The sequence below is a fragment of the Natator depressus genome, chromosome 22 (assembly GCF_965152275.1).
Source record: "Natator depressus isolate rNatDep1 chromosome 22, rNatDep2.hap1, whole genome shotgun sequence".
Classification (NCBI taxonomy): Eukaryota; Metazoa; Chordata; order Testudines; family Cheloniidae; genus Natator; species Natator depressus.
The window spans coordinates 2,166,896-2,193,783 of record NC_134255.1 but is presented as its reverse complement, the minus strand read 5'-3'; the positions used below and the strand labels follow the sequence as shown (position 1 = coordinate 2,193,783).

At 49.0% G+C, this 26,888-nt stretch overlaps 1 long non-coding RNA gene across 1 annotated transcript; it reads right to left on the bottom strand.

Moving 5' to 3' along the window:
- Positions 1-609: 609 nt before the first annotated feature.
- On the bottom strand, positions 610-26,877 carry LOC141975961 (uncharacterized). Its single transcript, XR_012636034.1, has 3 exons — positions 26,766-26,877; positions 25,924-26,075; positions 610-1,255 (listed from the first exon to the last, which is right to left on the bottom strand). It is a non-coding gene; the product is annotated as an uncharacterized LOC141975961 (long non-coding RNA).
- Positions 26,878-26,888: the final 11 nt, after the last annotated feature.

Sequence of the window (26,888 nt, the reverse complement as noted above, 5' to 3'; positions counted from 1 at the left end):
TAAGAAAATATTCTGTCTGAAAACCTGGAAAAAGTTGTTTTTTGGACTGAAAATCCATCTTTTTTAGTAATTGTAGAAAATTGGTAAGGGAAGCCAAGGGACACCATGAGAAATCCATGGCCAGCAGAATTAAAGACAATAAAAAGGAGCTTTAAAAATATATCAGGAACAAAAAGAATCCTGAGCAGTGTGTTTTGAATTCTCTACCATACCACACCTCTGGCTTTCCCCCACCTTCAGTCTGTTTACAGGAGCTGTTACATGGAGTAAAAATTGCCTCTCCCCAGCAGAGGAAACAAAGAACAATATTTTAACAGGATAGTCTGAATTATCCCCTGTAAAGAGAAATAAAGGGTAGAGGAGAAAGGGAAAGGGCAGAAAGGGAAAATCAAATCCTGTCCACAAAATTAGAAGAGGCCCTAGCTACTACCAGGCAGCTCCTGAGGGAGGCCATGCAGACTCAAGGGTCAGAAGTAATAAATCATTCAGCCTGCTTGAACAAGATTCAGAAGCTGCAGCAGCAGCTAAAGATTGCTAGGGGTATGATTAGCATGGGGGAAACTAACCCGCTAGGTGAGTTCACTTCTGGGGAAGGTTCAGACGTAGAGTCTGAGGAACATAGGGACGATCCACCATTTTATTCTACAGAAGAGAAAAAGGCCTTATTGAGTGGGCGATCCCATAGCCTGTTCTAAAGAATTGCAGTGCCCATGAAGCAGAAAGCTTTGTAAGGTGTTATTGGTGTATGGTTATACTTTTGTTATGTGCTATAATAAATGGTGCTGCAATTCAAAATGGAGTCTAAGAATTCAAGATGGCGCATGTGGTAGGAAAGGATTTAACTCCATCTTGGCATCCTTTCTTCATGGCATTTTCCCACCAAAACTCTGTTTCCCGCCAGAACTTGAGAGACTGAGAGCTGTCTGGAACCGGTTGGGGGCAGCGTCTGCCAGAGTGTGCTTCAGGAATTCACATCATGGAGAGCATATAAGGAACTGTCGGTGGTGACGCAGGTGCTGTCCACCATCAAGGCAGCCACGTCCAGTTTCTTGGCGTGGGCACTGGATCAAGACTTCGGTCACTAACACCTTCCAAGGACTTTGATACTTACCTGATATCTGATTCCTGTATTCCACCAAAGGATCCAGTGAAGGCTTTACCATCAGCTCAGATCTGTTGACCTCCTGCTTCGGCCATAGAGAACCAGATCCTCCGATGCTTCCGAGATGGTCCATCAGTTACCGGTGACCTCGATCTGCAGTGAAAGAGAGACACTAATTATTTTTCGGGCACAATAGTTTAACCAAGGGATGGTTTAAGGGTCTGGGCTTTATGCCCCTTGCTGGAATCTATTCTTGGGTATTGTAGTGATCCCCTTAGTGGATCTTCCCCCAGTTGTAACTATCCCGTAATAAATCTTCTCTCTGTTTAAGGTTATATTCTCTCTATCCTTTATTTCAATGCGACATGGGCGGGAGGCACACAGATTTCTATCTCTCCCAGTTGATAGATGTTGGTAGGAGTCAAACTTGTTGTTTATATGCCACTTCCTTATTATTGTATAACAGAGATTTTGGGGTAACATTTACTGGCGACCCCGGCAGGACCTCTCAGAGATTTAGCTCTCTGATTGGCGTCCTTAGATTGAATAGATTCTGGCTAATGGTCCATAGACTCGGGGAGGGAAGGGTCTGGAACAGTGTGGGTGAGGGCGTTGACCAGTTGGTCGGACGGGTTCCCCAGGTCACTGCCTGTTCAGACATATATTGTCTCCCCATTTGGTTGTAGTTCATGTGGAGTGAGCTAGAGGCCCATTGGCCGAGGCTCCCTGCAGTGTAGGATTCTGCTGACGCCAGTAGCCTGGGGAGCGGATCCAAGCAGCCTGCAGCAAGGCAGACTGTAAAGTCCTGGGTTAAGTGGAAATGGCCAGACACTTACCCTCCTCCTCTGCCTTAGATTAAGGCCCTAACCTTCCATCTTTAGGACAACTGTCTGCAGTTGTGACCGAGCACTGCTGGATTTCAAAAGGAGGTAGCTGTGGGTTCTCATGAGTTATTGACCATAGGCAAATAGCCACCACAAGTCTAGGACGGTGGGCTATTCGGCTTTGACATAACTACTGTCTATTTTATCTGTGGTAAGCGAGTGAAGTATGGAGAAGATCTTCAGCCTAAAGGATGGTCCTGGCAGTCTATAAAAATAGGTTGGAGTATGCAGTGTTTGTTTTTGGGAAATCTCAAAACCCATGGAAGGAAGGGGCTTTCTAGGGAGATGAGGCACTACAAAAATTACAAATATTGTGGGGACGGTATTTGGCAAGCAAGCCAATTCCCAAGAAAAAATCACAGAAGCGAGCATTGATTTATGGACTCGCCATGGTGTGTAGGGACCTGGATGGTAGTGTAAGCCACCTTAAAGCCCTAGCCAACCAGGCAAAAGATCAGGAGAAAACAAATGGGCTGGAATTGCAGAAGGCAGCAGCATAACATCAGATGGATACTGCCCAAATGACAAAACAAGCTGGGCAAATCATGCAGGCAGAAAGGGAAAATCAAATCCTGTCCACAAAATTAGAAGAGGACCTAGCTACTACCAGGCAGCTCCTGAGGGAGGCCATGCAGACTCAAGGGTCAGAAGTGATAAATCATTCAGCCTGCTTGAACAAGATTCAGAAGCTGCAGCAGCAGCTAAAGATTGCTAGGGGTATGATTAGCATGGGGGAAACTAACCCGCTAGGTGAGTTCACTTCTGGGGAAGGTTCAGACGTAGAGTCTGAAGAACATAGGGATGATCCACCATTTTAGTCTACAGAAGAGAAAAAGGCCTTATTCCATCAGCACCATTTAATTTAGATGAAGGCCAAAGGGTGACAGGACAAAGTAATCCCCCAATTGCCCCGATCACTACTATAGTCACAAAATATGGGGCTCAACAGCCCACCAAGATGCGCTATCAAAGGTGTTATCGGCAGAACAAGCAAAAGCTTTAGGAAAGCAGCTGGGCCAGCTTGATAGGAACAATGCTTTGAATGGGCTAGTGTGTTTAAGCTGCTTACCTAATGTGATACAGCATGGCCAGAGGGCAGCAGGAGAGTGTTAGAAGGGAGCCTTCTTCCCTGTAGAGGGAAGAAAGTTTGCTATAAATTAATTAAAGCACCTGAAGCCAGTCACATGATGATAACCCCCTGCTTCAATCAGACAAGAGGAGGAGTTGAAGCAGAGTGGGTTGGTGTTGGAGCAGAGAGCAGTTTGGAGGGAAGCAGAGGAGAGTTTGGAGAAGTGATGCAGTGGGCTAAGAAGACCAAGACCCTAGGTAAAGGGATATCTGGTTTGTGCAGAGGGAGGGCAGGAAGCCCCAGAAGCTGAAGGGCAGGAGAGGGAAGTAGCCCAGGGGAAGGAACTGGTAGTTCTAGTGGTTTGCTGCTATCCCTGCGCTGGGACCCGGAGTAGAGGGCGAGCCCGGGTCCCTCCCTCGCCACTCCCCTCCTCTAGGACACTAGTGGGGCAGTTAATACCCCAGTTCAGGGGCAAGAAACAGTGCCCTGAACCCCCCCCCCCAGAAGAGAAAGCACGAGACCCATCATAGTAGTGCCAGCAATTTGCCACACGTGGTGTCAGTAGTGGGATCTACGCGCTGGGGCCTTAAACCAGGATTAGCCAAACCCCCCCCCGAAGATGGACGACGTGGTCAAGGCCCTAATACAAGCCACCACAGCCCAGCAGGAGGCTACCCAGGTCCAAGCAACCGCCCAAAGGGGGCAATTCGGATGCAGCAGGAGACTAATCGTCTGCTGATGAGTCAGGCTGCCCAGGACCGAGTCCTGCTGCAAGAGCTGGTGAACCAGATGAAGGCCCTTACGGAGCTGAATCGCAACTGCGACGGGACCCAGACCATACAGGCCAGCCACTGCCTACAGAAAATGACAGGGGAGGATGATGTGGAGGCATACCTCCTGGCTTTCGAAAGAGCAGTCCTGCGGGAGGCCTGGCCCCAAGATCAGTGGTCTGGTATCCTCGCCCCGTTCCTGTGTGGGGAGGCCCAGAAGGTCTACTACGATATGGCCACGGAGACTGCAGCAGATTACCCCCAGCTGAAGGCAGAGATCCTGGCCAGAGCTGGAGTAACGACGGCATTGCGAGCCCAGAGGTTCCATGAGTGGCAGTATACAGAGGACAAGACACCCTGATCGCAATTGTTTGACCTGATCCACCTGACCCAGAAATGGCTGCGCCCTGAGACCCTCAGCTCTGAGAAGATGATGGAGCTCCTGGTACTGGACCCGGTATATGAGGGGGCTACTACCATGCCTCTGGGCTTGGGTTGGCCAGAGTGACCCCTCCACCTATGATGAGTTGGTCTCCCTTGTGGAAAGACAGCTGGCAGCCCGTGAACTGTTCCCAGGGGATGAGACACGGCAAACCAGGAAGACAGTCCCAAACCCAAGGCCCCGGACTGTCGAGAACTCCAGGAGAACCATAACTGAGAGGAAAGACACCGAGGAATGGCCCGAGGCCAAGAAGGGACCTGGGGGTTTGGGAAGAGAGGACTGGGGGGGCCGGCCAAATAGCCCCAGGCAGAGGGCGGCAACTGGAATAAGGGGGCGGTGTTACGAGTGTGGGGAATTGGGGCATATAGCAGCCCAATGCCCCAAGAGGGAAGAGCCTATGCAATGTAATCTGGGGGATCACGGGGAGCAATGTGGCCTAATCAGCCTGGTAGGGGTTGCAATGACCTCGCATGGGTATACAAGATCAGTAAAAATGAATGGTATTGAGACCATAGCATTAATAGATTCCAGGAGTGCTGTCACTCTGGTCTCGGGGAAGTTGGTGGGGCAAGACCACCTAACCTGGGCCAAAAACACAGGGGTAACGTGCGTTCATGGCACTGTAAATTTCTACTCCACAATCCCGGTATGGATTGAGATCCAGGGGAATACTACCAGGGTGACTTCAGGGATGGTCCCCAGGCTCCCCTACCCTGTCTTAATTGGTAGGGTCTTCCCCGGGTTTGAGAGCTTACTCCCCCCAGTAGAGCCAGGGGAGGGTAGCAACCCCAGGGTTGAGACGGAGGCACCTACAGATAGCCTCACCCCAATGTTTGCTGAATTTTCCCCAGAGTTATCCTCATCCCCCGGGAAATCCCGAAAGTCTAGGCGGGAAAGGAGGGCAGATAAAAGATTGGGGACCAGGATTCTAGCAGAGAATCAGAAAACCTCCCTTGTTGGTAGGCGAACCCATTCAGGAGGCCAGGAGATAATTCAGGACAGTGAGGACTTGGAGACGGTTCCTAGCCCAGGTAGGGGCAACCCAGCAGGCGGAGTAGAAACAGGCCCCCTGGAATTAGGTCAGATTGGTACTGCATGTGAGAATTTTGGGCAGGACCAAGCCAATCACCCGCTATATGCAAATGTAAGGGAGGAGGTAGTGGAAGTAAATGGTGTACCCATGGAAGGAAAGGCTCAAGGCCACATTATGTGCTCAAACGCGATCTGTTGTACAGGATAGCGCAAATACGAGGAGAAGAAGTAGAGCAACTCTTAGTCCCACGGAAACACACAAGGGCAGTACTAGAGTTAGCTCACAGTCATCTATTTGGGGGACATCTAGGAGTAGACAAGACACTGGATAGAGTCCTAAGAAGATTTTATTGGCCAGGAATATGCGCAGAGGTCCAGCACTATTGTGCCTCCTGCCCTGAATGCCAGTTGTATAGCCCCCAACCTCACTTGTGGGTCCCATTAGTACCTTTGCCTATTAATTGAAGTCCCTTTCAAGAGGATAGCCATGGACATAGTGGGCCCACTGGAAAGATTGGCATGGGGCCACCGAAACTACTAGTCATCCTCCATACTCCAGGTTTTTGCCATAGTGGGCATCCTTAAGGAGATCCTGACAGACCAAGGAACCCCTTTCATGTCAAAATAAATGAAAGACTTATGTACCCTACTCCACATTCAGGCCATACGGACCTCAGTCTACCATCCACAAACAGATGGACTGGTTGAGCAGTTTAACGGTACCCTTAAAAGTATGATCTGGAAGGTGGTAGCTCAGGACGGAAAAGACTGGGATACCCTTCTACCGTATCTAATGTTTTCTATACGGGAAGTGCCCCAGGCGTCCACTGATTTCTCTCCCTTTGAACTACTATACGGATGCCACCCACGCGGAATATTAGACATTGCCAAGGAAGATTAGGAAGAACAACTGTAGCCAGACAACCAGCCCCCGCCCCTCAGACCAGCATTGCTGGGAACACACGGAACAGGGCACTTAACATAAATTCCAGCACAGCCTTTGAAGCTGTGAAAAGCACAGGTGTGCTGCTACAATGTGCCTCTGGGAACATATACAACGATTAGGCTCACAGCAGGCAGAGGCGCTGTGACAGACATGGCTCTTAGCCCCTACTAAATAGCGTGATGCACACACACCAACATCCTAGGTGGGAAAATATTTACCCTAATAAAAGGAATGTCCAGTAGTCGAAACTTATTGTTTCTCTCCCTTGCAAGTGTAAACTACTCTTGCGAGAGCTGGCGTCGCCCAGACAGACCAGCCCCAATTTGGCATAAGAAAGGAGAAAGAGAATAAAGGAGTACAGAGGTATAAGTAGGGGACCTACAGCACCATGATTTTTGAGTGCTTTTCACTATCTGCTGGTCAGATAAGTGACAGCCTCCCAAGGCTTCTGCAGCTAAGAGGGTCCCTAAGCCTTGTCCCTTATTCGTCTTTCCGCGGAATTGAGTGACCGATCCTGGCTTGGCACCGCTGGAATCGAGAGATGCAAGGAGGGTAAGAAGCACCCACACCTGATCTCCTATCTTTAGTGTACACATATTTTGAAATAGAGCTCTATACTTTGTTTTCTTTCTTTGGGATTGTAGCTTCAGTTTTGTAACTTGTTTGTGTGTGTAACATCTCTACATTTAAATAAGTAGGCACTAGCAATTTTGTAACCACATGATTAGAATCTAGTTTAATAAATTTTGGTAACCATTTGTGCATAAGCCTGACTTGTTTCTCTGGTTTACTGTAAAGCAGCCAACACAATTAAAGAACCTCAGCCGTTTTGGCTATAAAGCCTGGCCATTAGGTGAGAGTACTAAGAGCCTAGCGTTGAGTTGTGCCGCCTCCACGGGGCAAACTCTTGGGGCGCCTGTCAGTCAATCCTGACTGCCCACTGCGAAGGAGCTCTGAGCTCTAGCAGTTAAAGTCACGGGTGTGGAGAGGCTCTTAGTGCTGCCATTGGGGCACCTGTCAATCAGTGTTGACTGCCCGCTGCGAAGGAGCTCTGAGCTCTAGCAGTTAAAGTCACGGGTGGTTAGGACCTTGGGGCATCTGTCAGCCTAGCCCGGGCAGCCCGCCGCGAAGGGACAGTGCGTCCTAGCGGTTAAAGTCATGGATGGTATAAAACGGGCATAGCTGGCACCTCACCAAACATCCTTGGCCATCGGCTAACAACAACCCAACCCAGGAAAGAATGTAATTAAGCACGTGACACAGATGAGAGAGCGAATAACTCAAGTAACCCCTATAGTACGAGAACATTTGGAAAAAGCACAAGAGACCCAGAGGACATATTACAACCGTCAGGCAAAAGTATGGAGATTTCAGCCGGGGGAACGGGTGATGGTGCGAGTGCCGACAGCAGAAAGCAAACTCCTAGCCAGCTGGCATGGACCATGTGAGATAGTGGAAGCCATTGGAGAGGTGGACTATAAGGTCAAACAACCAGACTGCTGAAGGCCAGAGCAAATCTACCACATCAACTTACTGAAGCCCTGGTGTGACCGAGAGACGTGCCTGGTCATTCGGGGAGCTCCACCCCAGATAGACGACCCACAGGGGCAGGTGAAGATATCTCCTGAGTTAACTCCAGAACAACGAACAGGGTCATTGATATGATCCAACGGAACCAGGATGTGTTCTGTACACAGCCGGGCCGTACGACACTGGTCCAACATCATATTGTCACCAGGCCCGGAGTAAGGGTGACGATAAGACCGTACTGGATACTGGAAACTAAAAGGGAAGAAATTAGGACAGAAGTGAAGAAGATGCTGGAACTCGGGGTTATTGAAGAATCCCACAGCCAGTGGTCCAGCCCTATCGTCCTAGTCCCCAAGCCTGACGGCACCCTGAGATTTTGCAACAACTTCCGGAAGCTGAATGAAGTATCCCAATTCGATGCCTATCCGATACCACGCATTGATGAGCTAGTTGATCAGTTAGGCAAGGCCCAATACCTAACCACCCTGGACCTGACCAAAGGATATTGGCAAATTCCCCTGGCTGAGAATGCCAAGGAAAAGACTGCCTTCTCTACACCCAATGGTCTGTTCCAATACACTGTCCTCCTTTTCGGACTCCATGGGGCCCCTGCAACATTCCAACGACTTATGGACAAGTTGCTGCACCCCCATGCCAAGTATGCCACCGCCTATCTAGACGACATAGTTATCCACAGCCCTGACTGGGAAATGCACCTAGGAAAAGTAGAAGCTGTGCTAGATGTCCTCTGGAAGGCCAGCCTCTCTGCCAACCCTCTCAAGTGCGTGATAGGACTAGCTGAGGCCAGATACCTTGGGTCTGTAGTAGGGAGAGGTTTGGTGAAACCCCAATGGAATAAAGTGGAGGCAACACAAGGTTGGCCTCAACCAGTCCGCAAAAAGCAGGTCAGAGCATTTCTAGGGATAGTAGGATACTATTGGAGATTCATCCCTCATTTCGCCACAAGAGTGGGGCCATTGACGGATTTGATAAAGGCTCGGGGCTCCGAGATAGTAAAGTGGACTGATGCGGCATGTGGAAGTATAACATTGTATAAGTATAACGTTGTATAAGGGGACATGCTGGATACATTGTATATGAGAGGGCATGCCAAAACATGTTACAAAGTATCTGAGGGAGCACACATAGGGACAGTTAGCTTTTGAATGGAGAAGCAATTAAGATAGAGCCAGCACGTCTAAGAAGCAGGCATCAGAATGGAAGGTGTGAAGGGCAATTAGTTAAGTTAACTGGAAGCTGTTAAAGGAGATTGTTAAGGGTGGCAGGTAATTGAAGATACGTGACTGGTCTCAGGGATCTCGAAGAGTGGTGACTAAAATCTTTTTCTTCTTTTGTCTGCAACTTCTCTGTAACTTGTTCTCCAAAAAACTGTATAAATTAAGAGACACAAGCCCCACTCGGGGGGCTCGCTTCTAAATGTATTAGCAGAGCAGCTTTGCTAATAAAACAGAGTGGTCTGATAAATTGTGAGTCTGAGTCAAACTTTGACAATTTGGAGGTTCCACCGAGATGGCAAGCGGCTTCACTGAGGCTGTGTGATCCCTGACTGCCTTGCAGGATGATCGTGGCAGCCGGCGCCTGGACGCTTAGTCCAAGCGATCGTCCACAAGACAGAAAGGTACACAGCAGCAGCGCAGTCTACGCCATTGAACTTGTTGGTTCCCACTCTGTTCGGGTAGGGGTCTTTGGATCCAGTTTCTGGAATCAGACGTCTCAGGTAATTATTATTTTTGTGCTTTAACCGGTTTGAGGGCTGTCTTGTCTTTGTGTCTATCTGTCTTCCCCGTGGTGTGTGTGTGAATCTGGGAGCCATCTCTGTCCGGAGACTGGCTGACCAAGGGGTCCCCGTCCCCACGGTCTGAATAAGTGGAATCTGCACAGCTGCAGCCGCACCACGCCTTGGGTATAACCCCTGGTGTGAAAGCAAGGGCAGTTGAGGCAGTAGCCTGTGGGCTCCTTTCTGTGTGTTGCACCGGGTACCGCTCTGCTGAGCCCGAGTTTCCTTCTTGTGTGAGTGCTGTGTGAAGTCCTCCTGGATGGGTAATCAGAAGTCTAAGGTAGAACAGTTCCCTAAGGGAACTCCAGCTTATTTTATGTATTTTAGGAGGGGTCTGAACTCTTGTAGGTTTCTTGAAAAATGGTCCAAATTAGCTCTAGAGAACCCCAAATTACAGTGGCCACTGTTAGGTTCTTGGGACAAGGATCGAGTGGACGCTTTAAAAAGCAAACTCGTCCTCCCAAAAACCAAATTGGAGAGAGGAGAAGTAGACTGCTTCATGCAGTGGTGGGAAGAGGCAAATCGTAGATGGACTGAGTCAAAACTCACCTCTCTTAAAAATTCTATCAAAAAACTAACAGTTCAATTGGATGCAGTCTCTCCCACCACTAGTCCGAGCGCTCCCCTTTGCCCAGTCCTGTGCAATGATCCGGATCAAACCCGACCCCCACCATACTCCTGCGCAAATAAGAAATCAGAAAAGGAAAAATCTTCAGTGACTACAGATAATGAAAGTGAAGAAGATACCCTCATTGGCCTCGCAGCTCTGCAAAATATTATGAAGAAGAAATCCAAAGCAGACGGCAAAGATTCTCTTGACATCTCTTCTTGGAAAAGAGAACCTGATGGGAGGTTAATGAGAGACTCTGATCAAACTTTTGTGGCACCCTTACGAGTCCTTAAGATGGGAGAAAGTGAGTCCATATGGGATTATAAGCCCTGGACTCGTACGGAACTTTTATCTATAGTTAAAAGTTTTCCCAAACCACAGGAAAACTCTGTCAAATTTGCTGAGGAGTTTCTGTTAATCTGTGAAACCTATGAACCCTCTGAGACAGATCTCCTCCAACTGTGTAAATTGTTAGCTCCTGCCAGTTATTATGAAAAATGGTTGGCTGACGCAGACTGGCCAGCTGAGGCACGCCACTCAACCATAAAAAGTACTGGCCCAGATTCGGCATACAGAGACCAGTGTATGGCTCTTTGGAAGCGCCTGCATCAAGCCATTCCCAAAGTGTGGTCTCCTAAAACAAACTGGACAGCAATATGTTGCTGTAAGCAAGGGCAAGGAGAAAGCCCAGGTGACTATAGATCCCAGCTAACTGATATTTTCCTACAACATTCAGGAATACAAGAGCCCGATGTAAATGGGCAGGGGGCCTTGGCACATGCATTTGTTGATGGTCTTCTCCCTGCCACAGGCAGCATGTTAAAACGAATAAGTGTGGGATGGGAGACTGAAACCATGGACAAATTGCTGGCAGTAGCAGAGCATTGCCACCGCACTTTAAAAGGAAAGGAGGAACAGTCCTCCCAAAAGTTAATGGCTCTGCAGATACAGCATTATTCAGAACTAAGCAGACCACACCGGGGACAGGGACGGGGTTGTGGAAGGGAGCGGGGGGCTGGATTAACTGGGGTTTGTAACTCCTGTAAACAGCCTGGACACTGGAAAAAAGAGTGTCCAAGACGACCTAATAATTGTATGGGAAATCAAGTGAACTCCCCGCTGGTTCCTCCAGCTGATCCCCAACCCTATTTTTTACCCCAACAATGACGGGATGCTGGGGAACCTCACAAAGTTTTAGCTCCCTTATTACCTCTGTCCCCTACTGGAGAATGTGTCCTGACTGTAAATGATCTCTCTCTCTCCCTTTCTTTGTTGATACTGGAGCTTCTCTTTCTACAATCCGCACCACTGACTTGCCTGAGGTTCCCCGATCTGGAAAATCTGTGTCTGCTGTTGGCATTACGGGGATCCCTACCTCTTTTCCCCTCTCAAAACCTTTATCTGTTCAGGTCGGTCCCCTCTCTGAGGAGCACGCATTCCTCCTCTCTGATTCCACCCCTGCAAACCTTCTGGGACGGGACTTGCTATGCAAACTTGGCTGTTCGATTTACTGCTCCCCAGATGGTGTCTATCTGCAAATCCCTCAGTCTTCCTTATGTGATTCTGTAGCCTCCCTGCTGTCTGAAACTTCCCTCTCCACTCCGGTCCCTTGCTGTCCCTTAACTCCGTCCCTAGAGCACCTAATCTCTCAGGTTCCTTCCTCCCTATGGCCATCTCACCCATCTGAAGTGGGCCGATTAAATACTGACCCAGTTCGGATTACTGTAGACAATTCCAAACCTCTGCCTCGCCTGTCTCAGTATCCTTTGAATCCTGAGGCAGAGGCTGGGATTGCTCCAGTTATATCTGCATTAAAAGAACAAGGAATTATTGTCCCTTGTTCCAGCCCCTGTAACACCCCTATCCTCCCAGTTCAAAAGGCTGATGGCAAATCGTGGCGATTTGTTCAAGACCTTTGAGCTATTAACTGTATTGTCATACCTTCTTTTCCAGTGGTTCCTAACCCTGCTACAATACTAGCGTCTATTCCTCCAAATGCAACCCACTTTACTGTTGTAGATTTGTGCTCCGCTTTCTTCTTTGTCCCAGTTCACTCTGAATCCCAGTATCTCTTTGCCTTCTCCTACAAGGGTCAGCAATATACATGGACTACCCTTCCCCAGGGGTATACAGAGAGTCCATCCTATTTTTCTCAAGCCCTAGCCAGGGATCTCGCTGATCTGATTTTCCCATCAGGATCCACACTGATCCAATATGTGGACGACTTACTCCTGTGCTCCCCCTCTCTGTCTGCCTCAGAAACTGATTCACTGACACTTCTCACAGCTTTAGCGAACAAGGGTCATAAGGCTTCTCGCACAAAATTGCAGCTCTGCCAAACCTCTGTCACATTTTTAGGTTTTTAAGGTCAGGCTTGACAAAGCCCTGGCTGGGATGATTTAACTGGGAATTGGTCCTGCTTCGAGCAGGGGGTTGGACTAGATGACCTTCTGGGGTCCCTTCCAACCCTGATATTCTATGGTTCTATGATTCTATGACATACCTAGGCTTCCTTCTCTCCAAGGGCTCCCGTACACTCTCTCCAGCCCGGGTACAAGCCATCCTTAGCTTTCCCCAGCCTTGCTCTCCACGCCAGGTCAGAAAATTCTTAGGCATGACAGGGTTCTGTAGGCAATGGATTCCCCAATATGCTTCTCCGGCTAAACCACTCCAAGAACTCACTCGATCCTCTGTACCTAACCCCATGCCATGGCCACTTGACACAAATGCTGCTTTCATCTCCCTTAAGCAGAATTTAGCCTCTGCCCCTGCCTTAGGGTTACCTAACTATGACAAGCCTTTTATCCTTTTCTGTCACGAACAATCTGCTTGTGCCCTCGGGGTTCTTACTCAGGAGCACGGTGACAGAAATCGCCCGGTGGCTTATTTTTCTGCAACCTTGGACCCTGTAGCCCAGGGTTTACCCCCTTGCCGACGCGCTGTAGCTGCTGCAGCGCGCCTGGTCGAGATGTCTGAGTCCCTTGTCCTCCGCTCTCCTCTCACTCTCATGGTTCCCCATTCTGTGGAAACTCTCCTTCTGCAACGCAACACTGCTCACCTCTCCTCTGCTCGCCTCACTAGGTATGAAGTTTTGCTGCTTTCAGTCTCACATATCACTATTAAGCACTGCTCCCGGTTAAACCCTGCTACCCTCCTTCCTTTACCTAGTGATGGTGAACCCCATGACTGCCTTGCAACTGTCTCCGCTATCACTGTCCCACGCCCCAACCTTTCAGATGTACCTCTCCCTAACTCTGACCTGGTATTATTCACTGATGGGTCCTGTTATAGAAATGACCAAGGCCACCTTCTTGCAGGGTACGCTGTGGTCTCTCTCTCTGAGACCATAGAAGCTGCGCCCTTACCCTCTGTGACCTCTGCCCAGGTGGCTGAACTGATTGCTCTAACGTGCCTGCTTTCTAGCCGAGGGGCTCTCTGCCACTATTTTTACTGATTCTCGGTATGCCTTTGGGATTGTGCATGACTTTGGCACCCTCTGGCAGGCTCAAGGTTTTCTTACCTCTACTGGTACCCCTATCAAGAATGGCCCCTACATTGCCGCCCTCCTGTATGCAGTTTTACTACCATTTGCCTTGGCAATTGTTAAGTGTACTGGCCACTCAGCGGCAGACACCGAGGTGGCAAAAGGTAATGCATTTGCTGATGCTGCTGCAAAACATGCCGCCACTATAAAACCTTCTCCAGAAGCGTTTCTTGGTCCCCTCTCTGTCTCTGTAACGCCACCGTCCCTGTCTCATCTCGCTCAGCTCCAGGATTCTGCCCCAGAAACAGAGAAAGGCTCCTGGAGTGCTTTGGGTTGCTCTTTGCATTCTGATTCCCTTTGGCGATCGCCCACCGGTACCTTTGTAGCCCCCCTCTCACTCTACCCGTTTCTAGCCGCCCTGCTACATGGTGTTTCGCATGTCGGCAAGGAGGGGATGGTCTCTGCTATGAGTAAGGCGGGGTGGTGGGCTCCCCATTTCAGCTCCTTTGCAACCCGCCACTGTGCCGCTTGTGTTACTTATCAAAGCCACAATGTAGGCATATCTGTAAAAGTAACACAAGGGTTCCGGGGTTTGCCTCAAGCACCTTTCCTACACTGGCAACTTGATTTTGTACAAATGCCAAAGTGTCAGAAATATGAATTCATTTTAGTTATAATATGTCTGTTTTCGGGTTGAATTGAAGCCTTTCCCTGTCGCAAAGCTGATTCATTGTCCGTTGCAAAATGTCTGTTAAACACATTATCCCTACCAAGGGAATTCCTGCCACTTTGTCTAGTGACCGGGGAACACATTTTACTGGAAAAGTTGTTCAACATCTAAACCAGGTATTACATGTCACCCACCTGTTGCACTGCCCTTACCATCCGCAGAGTGCAGGGGCAGTTGAAAGGCGAAATGATGTGCTTAAAAATAAGCTGGCAAAAATCTGTAGTTCCACAGGGTTAAACTGGCCAGCTGCTTTACCACTGGCCCTTATGGAAATTCGGTCATCCCCATCCCAGAGACACAAATTGAGTCCATTTGAAATCATCATGGGACGCCCTATGCGAACAATGGCTACTATTACCCCAGCCCCAGACCTAAACCTAACTCACAGCATGCTCCTCCAGTACTGCAAAGGGTTAATGCAAGCTGTGAGCTCCTTCCATTCGCAGGTGCGAGCAGCTTGGCCGACGGAACCCACCTCTGCTGCCTGTCACACTCTTGAGCCTGGTGATTGGGTCTACCTGCGGCACCACCTTCGGAAGCACGCCTTGGAACCCCGGTGGAAGGGTCCATACCAGGTACTGCTCACCACCCAGACAGCAGTGAAATTATCCGGCATCTCTGCATGGATCCACGCCTCACAGTGTAAGCCAGCGCCACCTCAAGGGGACCAAGCACCTCTGCAAGACCACGCAGAACCAGCTTCAACCCCAGAAGACAAAGAGGAACAGCCTGCAATACCTTACAATCTGCGTTCTCGTAAGGGTTGCCAGAAGCAGAGGGTAAGCAGACAGCAGGACCCAACAAACAAGAAGCAGTAGGGAGCCTAGCGCCTGCTGCCTGGTGGACGTAAAACCGTGACTGCAGTTCCCTCGAAAGGGGTTGTCGGAACCAGAAAGGGTCCTGCTTCCAACATGTGTCCTTTGAGAAGCTTAATCCTCAGCTACTGTGTCCTGAGGGTCTGGGGAATCCAGAGTGACAGTGACAATTCTTTCATCCAACAACAGGTGCAGATAGCCCAGATCCTGAATATTTCTAATTGCTGGGTCTGCAGCCACATCCCAGCTCACTCACAAGCTAGTATCCCCACCATGGCAATCCCTTTGAATTCCTCAGAGCTTGCTGGAGAACCCTATCCACTTAAAAGGACATGGAAGGAAAATGACACTTGGGGGCTGGGAAAAACATATGTTCCTAAACTTATAAGTGTGGTGAAAGGAAAGGGCCACTGGTGCTGGGTGTGTAATGGGACAGGGCTGAATCTAGGGAGGAGCAGCTGTCTCCAATACATCGTGTCCCATGGTGTATGGGACTATTCAAACAAGGTTGGAGAATGGCGAACCGGGTATGGAAAGATAAACTTCCTCTCAACCTGGGATCAAACCAAAGATTCAATCTCTTGCTCCCCCTACAGCCTCCCTGAGAAAAACAGCACCATCTACAAATGTCATGTGAATGCTACCTCTTCTCCCAGTGAAAATCATCCTGTGCCCTTTGGGGGATACTATTCCTCCTTCGTAAATTCTTACATGTCAAAGGGTTGCAGTCAACCCTTCCCAGCTTTAATGGGACATCATTGGGTTTGTGGGGAAAATGCTTACACTGTGTTACCAGCAAATTGGTCAGGTATCTGTTATCCTGCTCAGCTTTTCCCACAATTCCGGGTGCTTCAATCCCTCCCATGAAATTGCCTCCGTAATTTCAGGCGAAAAAGGAGGGACTTGCCAGATGCTAAATGGTATGTGGATAACATAAGCCCCCTAACTTGGGAAGAAGCTGTTGGCATTTCTTTAGTCCCAGTAGGGGGGGTAATCCACCATGCAAAAAGGCTTTTAAGGTTACAAGCGGTGGTTGAGATCATGGCCAATGAAACAGGAGAGAGCTTAAAAGCTCTAGCCAAAGAAGCAGAAGCGGTCCGACAAGTGGCCCTCCAAAACCGCCGGGCATTAGATATAATACTGGCAGCCAAAGGAGGGACCTGTGCTCTAATTGGAACAGAATGCTGTGTATACATACCTGATAATACTAATGAGGTAATAAATCGTGCTAGCCATCTGGAGCAAATTGCATACCTTCCCCACGAAGAATCAAGTTCCTTGTGGAAATGGATAAGTAACTTATTCAATTTCTCTAGTCTGGGAAACTGGTTGTTTCAAGGAATCCTGACTATCCTATTTGGAATTCTAATAATCTTTGTGTGTTTTCCATTGATTTCTTGTTGTATCCAAAACTGCACAAGACACACCATCCATCAGGTTACCCCTAACCAGAGTGCTAATCTAATGTTGTTAAATGTCACCAGTGAAAGTAATGAAAAAGAACGATTGATGTATGGAATCCAGTAAGTCATTGGTCATGGGCGTAGCCTTGACCAAAAGGGGGGATTGTGGAAGTATAACGTTGTATAAGTGTAACGTTGTATAAGGGGACATGCTGGATACATTGTATATGAGAGGGCATGCCAAAACATGTTACAAAGTATCTGAGGGAGCACACGTAGGGACAGTTAGCGTTTGAATGGAGAAGCAATTAAGATAGAGCCAGCACGTCTAAGAAGCAGGCATCAGAATGGAAGGTGTGAAGGGCAATTAGTTAAGTTAACTGGAAGCTGTTAAAGGAGATTGTTAAGGGTGGCAGGTAATTGAAGATACGTGACTGGTCTCAGGGATCTCAAAGGGTGGTGACTAAAATCTTTTTCTTCTTTTGTCTGTAACTTCTCTGTAACTTGTTCTCCAAAAAACTGTATAAATTAAGAGACACAAGCCCCACTTGGGGGGCTCACTTCTAAATGTATTAGCAGAGCAGCTTTGCTAATAAAACAGAGTGGTCTGATAAATTGTGAGTCTGAGTCAAACTTTGACAGGCAGAAGGAGCATTTGCAGATTTAAGGACAGCCCTTTGCTGCCATCCCATATTCATAGCCCCAGGCTTCAAGAGGGAATTCATCCTACAGACAGATGCCTCAGAGGCAGGGCTAGGAGCCGTCCTTTCGCAGATGGTAGGAGAGGAGGAACACCCGATCTTGTACCTCAGCTGGAAACTCCTCCCCAGGGAACAAAAGTACGCCGTCGTTGAAAAGGAATGTCTGGCAGTAAAATGGGCTATGGAGACTCTCCGCTACTACCTCCCGGGGCGGCGTTTTACCCTCGTGACAGACCACACCCCACTCCAGTGGATGCACAGAAACAAGGAGAAGAATGCAAGAGTGACTAGGTGGTTCCTATTCCTGCAGCCCTTCCATTTCTGGGTACAGCATAGGGCCGGAAGCCAACACGGCAACGCTGATGGCCTATCACGATAGCACTGCCTCTCGTCCCAAGTAGCCCAACCCCATGGTGTTGAGCAAGGGGTGGGGATATGTGATACAGCCTGGCCAGAGGGCAGCAGGAGAGTGTTAGGGAGCCTTATTCCCTGTAGAGGGAAGAAAGTTTGCTATAAATTAATTAAAGCACCTGAAGCCAATAAAAGCACCTGAAGCCAGTCACATCATAAAACCCCCTGCTTCAGTCAGACAAGAGGAGGAGTTGAAGCAGAGTGAATTGGTGTTGGAGCAGAGAGCAGTTTGGAGGGAAGCAGAGGAGAGTTTGGAGAAGTGCTGCGGTGGGCTAAGAAGACCAAGACCCTAGGTAAAGGGACACCTGGTTTGTACAGAGGGAGGGCAGGAAGCCCCACAAGCTGAAGGGCAGGAGAGGGAAGTAGCCCAGGGGAAGGAACAGCTAGTTCTAGTGGTTTACTGCTATCCCTAGGGCCCCTCAGCTGGGACCCGGAGTAGAGGGTGGGTGCAGGTCCCTCCCTCTCTGCCCCCCTCCTCTAGGACACTAGTGGGGCAGTTAATACCCCAGTTCAGGGGCAAGAAACGGTGCCCTGAACGCCACCCCCCAAGAAGAGAAAGCGTGAGACCAATCATAGTAGTGCCGGCAATTTGCCACGCTAACCTTAGCAAGGATGATTCCTTTATGATAGTCAGGGAATGTCTGAATGTAGAGGATTTCAATGCCTTACCAGATGGATTGCCTACAGGACATGTCACTGAAATTGTAGATATATATGGGTGTGTATAAAATGGTTTTTTCCATGTGATAATCTTATTGGGAAAGTGTATTCCGAAAAATGGGAAGCTACAGAGGACACAGAGACCTATATAGCAAGGAAAAGGTTGTTGTATTGGTTAGCTGGTATGGAACCAACAGGTCGGAATGGTAATGTGCAATATAATGTGCCAGCATTTTGTGAATTGTTAGTACAAGGGCTTACACCTGCCCTGAGGTTAGCTATAGGACCAGTAAATCCAGCAACGTCAGAGCTTCAGCAATTGGAATCAAGAGTGAGAGAGGCTTACGAGCTAACTAAAGACGCAACCAAATTAGCTGGTATGATCCCTAAAAAGAAGGTATCAGCAGTAAAAGGGTCTCAGGTTCACAAAATGGGAAATTTGGCAATAAGCCTGGCAACAACAATAATAAGCAGAGCAACAGGTTTAAGAAAGAAACAGCAACTTGGTTGCAAAGTACCACTGAAGAGCTGAAGGCCTTCACGAACGTATTGTGGAAAAGACTTAAAATATGAAACCAGGGAGCAATTAGATCAAGTTCCTACAACTGAACTCTTTAAGAGACTGCTTAAATATGAGGGTGAGAAGCAGCAGGCAGAGGGAAATACACAACAGTGTTCTCCCTGCCTGGAACCTCAGAGAAGGGTCCCAGCTTTCACTCCCCCTGATTTTGTAGCTCCCATCATGAATGATGAGTGGGGGAGACCAACAGTTAACATCATGTTGGAAGGGAAGTTTGGGTCATTCTGTCAAAAGTTGTTGGTGGATACGGGGGCGTCAACCAGCATCTTGTGCACTGATGATTCACCACTATCTAAATTGCTGCCTATTAAGTGTGTAAAGACAAACTAGTAGAAACTATGTTGCAAGGGCTATGCTATAAAAACAACATCGTGACCTATGTAGATGATGTGCTGATAGCAACCACTACTAGAGAGGGAAATATAGAGGCTTTCCAAGAAGTTCTGAACAAGATTCTAACTACTGGAATTTTGGTGAATCCATCAAAGGCCCAGTTAGTGTCCAGAAGAGTCACATACCTAGGTGTAGAACTAGGGGATGCAGGAAGACTCCCAGATACAGAAAGGGTAAAACGGATCTGCAAGCTGTCCATGCCTGTGGACGTTGGCACGCTTTGGTAGTTTCTGGGTCTTGTAGGATTTTCCAGAGTCTTTATACAGGACTATGTCAGCATTGCAAAACCACTGCATTCTTTGTTAAGAAAAGACCAACAGTGGAAGTGGAGTGGCAAGGAGGCAGAAGCAGCATACCAATTAAAGCAGGCATTACCTGAAGCACCTGCCTTGGCATATCCACAACCTGACAGACCTTATTACTTACAGTCGGGATCCACTGAGAGATCCAACATCAAGGCACCACTTTAAAACCTGTGGCTTATGGCTCAAGAACTTTATCAGAAATAGAGTCCAGGTTTTCTAGTTGTGAAAAAGAAGTCTTAACACTGGTATTGGCCTTACAACGCTGGGCTTATATTATAGACATGTCTCCTATAATACTAAAACCAGCACACACTCCTGTACAGTACATCTTGTCAGGAAAAGCGAACTCAGGGAAGGTCAGCAATCCAAGGCTGGCAATGTGGACTTTAACTCTTTTAAATAGGGAGATAGAAGTGCAAAAGGTTCCACACTTGGCTGCTGTACGTTATGCTTTGATGACTGCGGGAGAAGCTCATGAATGCCCATTACCTGAAATGCATGCACCAGCATTTAAGACTCCGTTTTTCCATGAAATTAAATATGAGGATGCTAAAGAACACTCTCAGGAAATCTGGGTGGTGGATGGATCACAAGTTATCACCATAATGGATCCCCTGTCACTGGTTTTGCAGCTATGCAGGCTTCTTCAGGGAAGACAGTGTAAGGCACCATCCTCCATCACGCAGCACAAGCAGCTGAAATTGCGGCAGTGATAGCTGCTTTAAGATCAGCAGATCCACAGAAGAATATCACGGTGTATACAGATTCAGACTGGGTTCTGAGGGCGTTTATCAATTGGATGGCAGTTTGGTTGGAGAGGAACATGTATTTGGTGGATCAACGGCCAATAGCTCATCCTTCGTATTTATTGTATGCTTGGAAGCTGGCAGAAGAAAGACAAGGAAAATGTTCCTGTTCAAGGTCAAAGCCCACAGGAAAAATCAGTCAGAGATCTCCATCCTGAATAGTGCTGTGAATAAACTGACAAAACAGGCTGCCTTATTGGGCATAGAAGCTGAATGGAATGTACCAATGGATGTTGTGAATGCTGTCTATCCCACCAAAATCCTGCAACATCAGGATTTAAAGCAGCGTCAGTAGAAGGACACCAGCATGATGGAGCTATTGAGCAAGCAGCGGTGCAAAGGATTTACCATCTATACAGACAAGACAGGATTAGTCCTAGCAAAAAAGGAAAACCAGTAGGGATGCTTCCGATGCCTTCCTGTGTTAGTAATCCCATCCTGTCTCCATCAAAAGCTAATTAAATTAGCCCACGAGCAAGGTCATTATGGAACAGAGAAAACCTTGAAGCGCCTACTCACCCTAGGATGGTGGCCTTCAATGGTCAAGGAGGTGGAATCCTGGATATACAACTGTTTTCGCTGTGCCACGTGTAACACTGATTCAAGGATCCAAAAGGAACCATTACTTCACCAGCCCATTGATGGTCCCTGGACAAGAATGCAGATAGATTTCATACGTCCATTGCCGAGGATGAGCAGAGGTAACCTGTATTGTTTAGTGCTTGTAGAGCCATTCACAAAATGGACAGAGGCCTATCCCATGAAGAACTGCATAGCAAACAGCAGAGTACTTTTAGAGCAAGCTTTTAGCAGGCTTGGGTTACCAAAAGTTATGGATTCGGACCAGGCTACCCATTTTACAGGTGAGCTAATACGACAGCTTTGTGTGGCACTTGGCAGTAAGCAAAGATTTCATGCTGCGGGACACCCCCAAGCATCTGGTCAAGTTGAAAGAAGCAACCACACATTAAAGAATGCTCCCAGGAAGGTAGTAGAAACCTCAGGAAAAAATTGGGACGTCAAGCTGCCTTTAATTCTTACGGCAATTTGTTCGACCTGCAGTGTGACTGGGTTTTCTTCTCAAGAAGCCCTTACTGGACAAATGATCAGAACTCCAGAATACCGGTGGTTAGAAGGAGGGGTGCCTCCAGATAACTATGCGCAAAAGGTCAGATTGGACTGCTATATCAAAGAACCACTGAACACCATTAGGTCGCTGTCAATTTAAAGGGTATTAAATTGGACATTTAGAGTTTTTGTAGCCCCTGTGCCATACATTAGTTTTATGGGACCACTCATAGTAAAAAGGGGTGTATCTTGCAGTTTAATGATAAACCCTCACTTTCTTATTAAAAAAATTGGTTTTAAAGGTTCAAGTTTCTGTAATCCCTATGCATAAAGAATGTGCCCAATATGTAACATGTTTGTTAATGGGATGGATGGCGTGGGTACAAGGCAATGTCTTGCAACAACCATCTCCCCACTGGGTCTGGCTGCTAAGATCCTAGGAGGGGTGGGAACTGGACTAGGAATGCTGAATACCGTAGATCAGCAGTTCCTTGCGTCATGCATAGGTGAAGTGGGACACAACATCTCCTCACAAGCCAACCCCCTCTCAGCAGAGTTGAATGACTTGGGTGAATTAGGTTCTAATATTGCTAACACATTACCAACATGGTTAGAAGTGCAGGATATGGACCACCTTCAGATTATAGGAGCACTAGAGATACCACAGTCTAATCTAACAGAGGCACTTGAATGTATGCAAGCACAACAGTTGCTTCTTAATATTGCAAAGGCTGCACTCGGGGATGGTTCTAATGGTATAGCGCTGCAGGAAATTAAACACATTATCTGGTCTAATGCCACCAAATTCAAAAAGGAAAAGCAGCAATGGTGGAAAATGGTGAATTTCGCCTATGACCAGGGCCAGATTAACCTTCTGTGGGCCTGGCACCAAACATATTTATGGGCCCCCATGGGGGCAAAGGAGCATGGTGTGGGGAGGTCGGTCCCCAGAGCAAGGGGCTGGCCAGGGGCATTGGGACATACCATGGCAGGGCCAGCTCCGCTCCGCCCAGCCCAGTGCAAGGGCACTGTATACAAATTGGCAGTTGAAAGACGCACACTGGCTCACCCAGCCCTGTGCTGCCAGCCTGCCCCTTCTCCTTGGGGGTTGGCCCATGCCAGGACACACAGCCCCCTGCTCCCTATGCCCAGTGTCCCCTGGAACTGCTATGCCCAGCAGCCCCCCCCACAGACCCTCCACCATGAATGTGCAGTGGCCCAGCACCCCCACATACCACGACTGCCCAATGCACTTCCCCACAGCCCCACCACCACAACTGCATAGCACCCCACTCAGACCCCCACTCCCCAGCATCCCAACACACAGACCTCCCCCAAGCCCCCCAACAGACCCCCCACTGGCCAGCAGCCCCCCACATACTCCCAGAAACCCACTCCCTCACACCCTGCCCCCCAGCCACACTCACCAGCCCTGCTGGGAGGTGACTGCGTCTGCCAGGCTGAGCTGGCAGCATGGCCGGGGCCAGTCCAGTGCCAGGGCGGGGAATTGCTCCAGCCTCTTGGGAGTGGCGCGATCAGCCAGGCCAGGGTCTGCTCCTGCCCTAGCCTGGCTCCCTCAGGGCCCACTTGCCTGGTGGCAGGGTGACCATACATCCCCTTTTGGCCAGGACAGTTCCCTTTTTAAGCTCTATCCCAGCCGTCCCGACTTTTTTTGACAAAAATGGGCATTTATCCCATTTGCTTTTGCCAACTAATTAGTTGGCAAGAGCAAACGAACAAATGGCCAGTTTACCAAAAATGTCCAGTGTGCCCCCCTAGCAGGGTGTGGAGGAATGTGTGTAGGGGGGTTGGCGACACGAGGTGTCAGGCAGCAGGTAGAATGGAGCTTGGGGGAGTTGGGGGTCAGACCTAGCCCTTGGCAGTGGTGTGGGGAGGGTGTCAGCCCCAGTCCTGGCAGTGGCATGAGGAGCTCGAGGAGGGGGAGTCAGCCCCTGGTTGCGACATGGGGAGCATGGGAGAGGGGTCAGCCCCTGGCCACAGCGCAGGGAGCTTGGGGCCTGGAGGACGGGTCGGGGAAAGGGGGGGTCAGGGAGTAGAGGAAGGGTCAGCCCCTAGCAGTGCGGAGCTGGGGGGGGGTCCGCAGCCCCAGCCAGGTGGCACAGGGCTCCAGCTCTGTCAGCCCCAGCTGTGGCCAGGAGGCAGAGAGGAGCCCTCGACTGGCCTACGATCCAACAGGAGAGAACAGTGGGCAGGGGGCAGAGGCGGGGGGGTGGAGAAGAGCTGGCGGGGCGCTGGAGTGCAGCCCAACCAGAGCGGGCCGAGCTGGGCCGGGGCCCTTTTGGAGCCCAGGCCTGGCACCATGGCGCCATTGTAAACCCAGTACTGCCTATGACCACGCTAATGAGACTATCGAGGCATACATACTTACTTTAAGGGATGCCATCAGGGCCATCCTTACCCATACGCAAAGTACGCAGCTGTGTAGGGCACCAGGAAATTTGGGGCACCAAATTTCCTGGTGCCCTATGCAGCTGCGTGCTGCTCCAGGCCCTGCTCTGCCTCTTCCCCATGGCCCCTGCCCCTGCTCTGCCCTAGCCCCGACTCCACCCCTTCCCCAAAGCCCCCGCCCCTGCTCTGCTCTGCCCCTGCTCCACCCCAGCCCCGCCCCCGCTCCACCCCTTCCCCCAAGGACTGCAGCAGGGGTTGGGCCTGCCCTGCACTCACCAGGTGCCGGGAAGTGGAGTGACCCGGCCCCAGCCTGCTCCACGCTGCCGGCTCCCAGCCGCTCCACCAGTGAGTGCTGGGGGGCGGTCCCCCCTGCCCCCCAAGTCCCAAGGCTGGGAGCCAAGGGAGCAGAGTGGAGTGGGCTGGGGCCAGGTCACTCCACTTCCTGCTGCCCCGTGAGTGCAGGGTCAGGCCCGCCCTGCAATTAAGTAGGAAGTGGAGCGACTCGGCCCCAACCCGCTCTGCTCTGCCAGCTCGTGCTGGGGGGCGGTTCCCCTCTGCCTCCAAAGCCTGCTCCTGCCCCCCCCGTGGAGGCCTGGGGCTGCCCCTCTCCACCATGGGGGGGCTGCATAGGACACCAAAATGGCTAGGGATGGCACTGGATGCCACAGAGGAAAGGATTCACCCCCTGATTCCTTTGGGAATGTTTGTAAACAATTCCCTAATGATCCTTAATGGTGGATGTAAGAGGAGAGCAATATTACTTACTAATTTACAAGCCTGTGTGGAGCGAGACAAATTGGGTTTTACCTGTACCACTGGCGTATGGGAGGAGACTCATATATGTTTAGATTCCCCATGAAGGAAAATGTAATGACCAGCTTCACCATCCTATGTATTTTCAAAATTCAGCTATAGTGGTTATTGATAGTCACTGTCTGTGTGTAAGAACTTTGTGTAAAAATGTGCTAATCAATGGTTTTTATCACATTGAACATGAGGCAGGAGATAATATATGTTTGTCTTTTCTGTGAGGGGCTGCAATATAAATATTACCCTGTCAGACGTGGACGTGCAGAACATAATAGCATCTTATTCCATCTATGACCATCTTCCATCTATTCATACAGGAGCAGAACTCCACGTGTTAAAGCGTCTAATGTGCCATAAGGATATGATTTATCACCTAAAGCAGCTCAAGGAGCTCACACCTTACTCGCTGTACATCCTTCTGTGGGGCAAATCAAAAAGGTGTTGAAAAGAATTGGTGAGGAAACCAAATCATCCTATTGGTTGGGAAGCTCTTTTCACAGCTAGATTGGGTAAATATAGGAAGGCTTGGGAAATCAGGCTCCATCCAACTGTAGTAATACTGCTCATACAGCTGGTTATGACTGTAGATCTAATAATTATATCTGTGCATGTGTGTAAGAAGAAATCTAAAGATTCCACGGCCATGCCTTTTGTAAAGTATCAACATGCATAACCACATTATGGGGTTGATGTTCAATGGTATGGATGTAACAATAATGTCAGATGTTTATTAAAGGTGGTCACATCTGTCAAGGAGGGGATATGTAAGGTGTTACTGGTGTATGGTTATACTTTTGTTATGTGTTATAATAAATGGTGCTGCAATTCAAAATGGAGTCAAAATGGAGTCTAAGAATTCAAGATGGCGCATGTGGTAGGAAAGGATTTAACTCCATCTTGGTATCCTTTCTTCATTGGCTTTTTCCCGCCAAAACTCTGTTTCCCTCCAGAACTTGAGAGACTGAGAGCTGTCTGGAACCGGTTGGGGGGCAGTGTCTGCCAGAGTGTGCTTCAGGAATTCACACCATAGAGAGCATATAAGGAACTGTCAGTGGTGACGCAGGTGCTGTCCACCATCAAGGCAGCCACGTCCACTTTCTTGGCGCGGGCAACGGATCAAGACTTTGGTCACTAACACCTACCTGCCAAGGACTTTGATACTTACCTGATATCTGATTCGTGTATTCCACCAAAGGATCCAGTGAAGACTTTGCCATTAGCTCAGATCTGTTGATCTTCTGCTTTGGCCATAGAGAACCAGATCCTCCGACGTTCCAGAGATTCTGAGACGGTCCATCAGAGGCCAGTGACCTCCATCTGCAGTGAAAGAGAGACAGTAATTGTTTTTCTGGCACTTATTAGTTTAACCAAGGGACAATTTAAGGGTCTGGGCTTTATGTCCCTTTCTGGAATCTATTCTTGGGTATTGTAGTGATCCCCTTAGTGGATCTTCCCCCAGTTGTAACTATCCCGTAATAAATCTTCTCTCTGTTTAAGGTGATATGCTCTCTATCCTTTATTTCAATGCAACACAGGTGGGAGGCACACAGATTTTTAACTCTCCCAGTTGATAGATGCTGGTAGGAGTCGAGCCTGTTATTTATATGCTACCTCCTTATTATTGTATAACAGAGATTTTGGGGTTGCAGGTTAGGATGGACTTTCTCCTGCTGACTCATTGAATTAAATGACTGGCTCAGAACAGTTTGTATGGACATGCAGAAAGCAGAAGGGTTTGATGCTGTCAGATATCTTTCCCCTGATCTTTTTCTGGAGGGTGCTTGTGTAGAAAGATTTCCTGCTGTGAGTCTGAAAGATAGCATCTCCACGATGCCTCCAGCCATTGGGGATCTAAGGGAATCCCAAATCCCTTCGATCCCAAATGGCTGGAGGCATCACGGAGATGCGATCTTTCATTTCTCCTATGCTGTGGTTTGGAAAGAATCTTCCATTTTTGCTGGGATTCTTCCCCCAGACAACAATGCTTTTGTCAAAATGAGCCCCGACCTGCTTGCTGCGTGTCTGCATCATCCCTGCGGCTTTGGATTTAGGGAAGAAAACCCTCCTCCCTCCTGCCCCAGGGCGCGCTGCCCTCAGCGGTGCCCCTCGGAACAGGAGTGGGCCTCGTCA